This window comes from Sinocyclocheilus grahami, unplaced genomic scaffold (genome assembly GCF_001515645.1).
Source record: "Sinocyclocheilus grahami isolate Dianchi unplaced genomic scaffold, SAMN03320097.WGS_v1.1 scaffold1568.1, whole genome shotgun sequence".
In the NCBI taxonomy this organism is placed as follows: Eukaryota; Metazoa; Chordata; class Actinopteri; order Cypriniformes; family Cyprinidae; genus Sinocyclocheilus; species Sinocyclocheilus grahami.
Window position 1 is genome coordinate 53,411 of NW_015506747.1, and position 5,456 is coordinate 58,866.

The window sequence follows — 5,456 nt, forward strand, 5'->3', positions numbered from 1 at the left end:
CGGATCACCAGATCAGCGCTTCGCAGATCGCCGTGGTTGCATGACGGCTCGCCTGCTTCACCAATCTTCTCTCCCGGTCTTTCTCACCACCTCGCTCGGAGGGCGCGTGTGTGAGATGAACAGCGCGTGATAACGCGGGTCAGTCTGTTTCATCTTAAAGGAACGGTAAAGAGTTTAATTGACTTTCTGATCGACAACTTTTCTCTCCGGGAATCTTTCCTCTTCGTTGATGCGTGTTAATCGAGAGACTGTGTGATAAGGACCGCGGGACGCTTCATTGAAATTCAAGCATCGTATCCTTTATCTGAACAGTATATAATGATTGACTGTTGATGCATTTTAAAAATAAATTGATTTTGATTCAATTTGAGATTTAATTAATTAAATCAATTTTTTTTGTATTTTATTAAAAAAAAATTTATATATATATTTTTTTATTTTATTTTACTTTCCCTTTTTAATTTCCTACAGCTATTAGGACCCCTTTTGTTTGTTTTGTTCTACTTTTACCTTAATTTTAGTTATTTTACCATCACCATCTTCACATTTTGTTTAGGATTACAGTAGTTCTAGCAACTGTTGTTTCCTTAATGAGTTATACAGGTTATTAGTAGCCTAATCCCTGTTTCCTCTCTACTTTCTCCTCACTCCTCAGGGCCAGACCTAATACATTGAAGGGCAGCTACTGTTCAACACAATGTAGGTCAAGATAGAACTAGGAACAATTCCCACTGTTTCTTTTTCTTTTGATTAGGTATTTGGTGGGTCCCTGCTAGTTTAGCTAACAGTCTAACCCTAGGTTTATGAAGTCTATTGCAGCATCACCCACAAGTGACACCTGCTTAGCCATATATCTTAGGAAAAAAACAAAAATAGGTAAAAATCTTCCTTTTCTTTTTTTTCCTTTTTTTTTGAGTTCATCTTATTTTATGTCAGTTTCGTCATAGTGACCAAACCCATGAACCATCAGTGCTTTAAGTAATAGTTTGACTACATGTATTGCCCGGTCATCAGCTGACCCCTGCTTACGGCCCCCTCAACAAAGTTACTCAAACTCTCTCTTTGTGTTCACGAACACAAAAACATAGCACCCTACCTCACTAGCTGCCTCTCACCAGCTATTCATCCCTTACATGGCCTACACAGCCGTTCCCCATAGAGATAGTTTAACACCTCTGGACGCACTTGCATTTGTCTTGCCCCTTTCTCTCTCTGGTGTTCCCACAAGTGTGCCAGTATGTCGCAGACATTCCACAGACATCCAGCCCTGCCAGCTCACCAGGACCACCTGGAAACTTAGCAGAGCACTGTAATGTACCTCCTTCAGCTCCAAGCAGCCAACAACCTGCAATGGCAAAGAAAGGAACAGCGAGACTGCGACATAAGTGAACACCTGACCAGCATCATCCTCTCCTCGGCCCACACCCTCAAGGGCCTCAGACAGGAGGTAAATGAGCTGAAACGGCAAGTCACAGAGTTCTGCAGAGAACTGACACCTGCTCAACGAGAGAAAGCACAGAACGGATGCAAAGAACCTCAAAGAATGGTGCGACAGAAGGAAATCACCAGTCTTCACAGAGGCTCTAACAGCTGCTAGACACCAAGCGCCGCTGGAAAAAGGCAGTTTCTCTCATTGGACAAGCCCAACTTGAGAGGCATGAGTCTTACCCGACTTTAAAGGCCAAGGCCCACGCCACGCACCCAGTCGGTGGTTTGTTTTATTTCTGAGAGGATGTGAGAAAAACACACCCGGAAACCCTAAGCTCGTGCCAGGCTTCAGCCTTGACCTTTCCATTTCACCAAGATTCTCTGACTCAAACTAGTTCTTTCTCATCAACCAACTTCAGCAAGATCTTGGGCCTTAAGATTGCATCAGGAATCTCTTTCAGACAGACGAGACTTGCAAGTATCAAACTTAGTCTTATTAATTGAGACATTAGGTATCAGTTGCACCTTTTTACCAAGGTGTGTTTGAACTAAGAATCTGACGTTTCCCTCAGGTGTAGATCTGCTGAATATGCAAATGGCTCCATAAATTTAATTCCTTATGTCTCTTCTCTGTACTGAGTGAAGCTTTAACCCTTTCCTATACCAACTGTATGCGTGTGTGTGTGTGTGTTAGACCAGTTTATGTGTTTATGTAGGATGTTAGACCAGTTTATGTGTTTATGTAGTATGTTAGACTAGTTTAAGTGTTTATGTAGTTAATAAAACCTTACTTGTGTCACACTTGATGTGGTTCATTGTTTGCTCATAACTGGAGTCACTTAATCATGCAGATTTATGCTACAAGCTTTTGTAGAATTGTACAGTAAGGAAGTTATTTCCCTTAACCAGGAAATTAACGTTCTTAGAATTGACAAGACAGTTGACCCTGAGAGGTCAGCTAAATATCTACACCAGATCTAAAATATAATTATAACTAGTTATGATTAATTATTCCTATTTCCTCATGAGCTGATTCGTTACACTTCCTTTGTTTGTTTTTTGCTTTTCCCAAGTGAAACTTGCCTTAATTGAGTATGTGGTCTAAGTGTACAAGGTGTAATGGGCACCTTGATGAGGTCTAAAAAATGTTTTGAAATCTGCCAAATTTCATCACATTCTAATCCTTTCATTGGGTAGCTTTTGATTGCTGACTGTCTTCACTGGTTGTTTAGAGTGTGGACCATGTAATTCTTATGACCAGTGTTATGACAGAGTTTTCCAATGTTCTCAGAATTTTGTGTAATTCTAGAGGGGTGAAAGTAATGTTAATTTCCTATGTAGAATTACACAAATGTTCTCGATGTATATCTGATATGCCTGTCTGTGTGTGCACCTTCCCCTTTAAATTTCTGACAACAGCGTTAGTCTTAATTTCCTGTCTTTGCACCTCCTCTTCCCTTTCTGCTTTTTGTCGCTGCATGGGAGAGGTGGGTTTCTAATGAGCTCTGATTAATCTAATTTCATCTTTGCTTTAAAAAAGCACTTTTATACTCTGTTTAAATCATATTTGTGACATTATTTTATGTATATATGATTATTTCTGTATTTTCACTAAGTTTGATCAGTTTTCTGTCGATCAATGCACTTGAAGCACGTGCTAATTGTGTTGCACTTTACATTCATTTAACAGAAAAGACAAGAAGGGTGAAAACACACTGTAAAGACTGTTTTATGTTTTATCAGGTATGCTGTTTTGTCACTCCTTTAATTTTGTATGCCAGTTTTATACCATTTTCTCTTCCGATTCTGCACTGTCTCTGCATGGGAGAGAAAAGACAAGAAGGGCGAAAACACACTGTAAAGACTGTTTTATGTTTTATCAGTAAATGAAGAGTCGAACCGTCAACTGATGTCCGTCTGGTTACTACTCTGAGAAAAAAACACAACGCAGATTACACCGGTCACACAAGAACAGTAACAACATACCCAATGACCTGAAGTATATGTGTGTTCATTCAAAGAAAGGTTTTCCTATGAATTAATTAGAGAAGAGTCCATTTTTATTGGCATTATGTGTCTGATCTAGAGAGAACTGAGTAGGAGGACGATTCTCTCTACATACTTTTAAGTCATAAAAGTTTATCTGATCTGGCTGAGGGGTCCTGGTTGCCATGGTAACCATCGTTCACAGACACCCTGGCACCCAGTATGTTTATTGGGTGAGGGGTCTGTGACTATTTGTTAATCTAATGAATAATTGATTCGTTAAATCTAATAAAAAATGGTGTGCCTGATTGGTCCAAATGCTACAATCCACAATACACATTGTTTCAAAGCAGCTTCTAGTAAGTTCTGTTACCTCTATGTAGTGATGTTGTTAAAACGTCACCATTAAATATGTGGCCAATGAGCTACTGCCCTGGTTAGGGTATATAAGTTGGTTGGTTCTGCCTCTTGGAGTTCGTCATGGTCGAAAGCCCGCCCCTTTCTTTCTGTTATGGACTTTCCGAGGTCACCGTAGCCACCAGATCCAGTCTGTATCCAGATCAGAGGGTCGATCAGCACCTAGAGAGGACCTCTGCAGCCCTGAAAGTCAGCAGAGACCAGGACAACTAGATGAGCCCCAGATACAGATCCCCAGTAAAGACCTTGTCTCAGACGGCCACCAGGACAAGACCACAGGAGCCAGTTGAGTCCTCTGCACAATGTGACTTTGCTGCAGCCTGGAATTGAACTGCTGGTTTCGTCTGGCCAGAGGAGAAGTGGCCCCCCCGACTGAGCCTGGTTTCTCCCAAGGTTTTTTCTCCATTCTGTCACCGATGGAGTTTTGGTTCCTTGCCGCTGTCGCCTCTGGCTTGCTTAGTTGGGGACACTTCATTTCCAGCAATATCGTTGACTTGATTTGCACAGATACTATTTAAACTGAACTGAGCTGGATGATGACATCACTGAATTCAATGATGAACTGCCTTTAACTGAAAAATGAGTGTTTACTATTGTCACTTTGCATTATTGACACTATTTTCCTAATTAATGCTGTACAGTTGCTTTGACACAATCTGTATTGTTAAAAGTGCTATATAAATAAAGGTGACTTGACTTGACTTGACTGCCAAGGTAGCTGTTTGTAGCCGCTTAGCTTAGCTGTCTGGTTGGAGTGTTATTTGGTGATTTGTGCGATCTTTACTTCTTTAGTGTGGTGTTAGGCTGCTGAGATATACTGTGTGCAGTGCGTTGTTTGCTCTCAGGTAAGTTAATGATGTATGGGAAGCTGAGGGAAATTGGGTTCAGTTTAATGTGAGTTATGTGTTTCAGTGTGGTGTGCCTTCATGGCTCCCATTGATTGTGGCTTCGCAGTATAACGTAGCCCAGGTCGCAGCACCAGCGGTTGTCGCTTTAATGGAAACACTACCTGTCTGATATGCAAAGAAAAAGTCGCTGTCCTAAAGGAATATAATCTCAAGCGTCATTACTCGACTAAACATGGAGAACAGTATGAGAAGTACCAGAAAGACGAGAGAAAAAGACGAGCCACGCAGTTGCAGAGAGAGCTAACGTCCCAGCAAAACCTTTTCCATAAAGCCAAAAAGGATGCTGATGCTGCAGTTGAAGCAAGTTATGTGGTGAGTGAGTTGATCGCTAAAGCGGGAAAGCCATTCACAGAAGGGCAGTTTATAAAGAATTGCATGAAGAAAGTCGCTGATATTCTATGTCCAGAAAAGAAAAACTTGTTCAACAATCTCTCTTTGTTGGCAAACACAGTGGCAGAGCGGATCAGCGAGTTATCAAGTGACATTTATGATCAGTTATGCAGCAAATCTAAAGTTTTCACTGCATACTCTGTGGCGCTTGACGAAAGCACAGACATAACCGACAGTGCTCAGCTAGCAATTTTCATCAGGGGTATTAATGACCAGTTTGAAGTGACGGAAGAGTTGCTGAGTTTGTGTCCAATGCACGGCCGTACCACAGCCAAAGATATATTTCAGCAGCTGTGTGACGCAATTGAGCGCGCTGGTTTGCCGTGG

At 41.4% G+C, this 5,456-nt stretch overlaps 1 long non-coding RNA gene across 1 annotated transcript in view; it reads left to right on the top strand.

The window, feature by feature from the left end:
* Window positions 1–1,091: 1,091 nt before the first annotated feature.
* Window positions 1,092–5,456, top strand: part of LOC107571232 (uncharacterized) — a 13,993-nt gene continuing 9,628 nt past the window's right edge. The window contains exon 1 of the long non-coding RNA XR_001607150.1: window positions 1,092–1,623. This is a non-coding gene — a long non-coding RNA (uncharacterized lncRNA). The remainder of the gene's footprint in view (window positions 1,624–5,456) is intronic.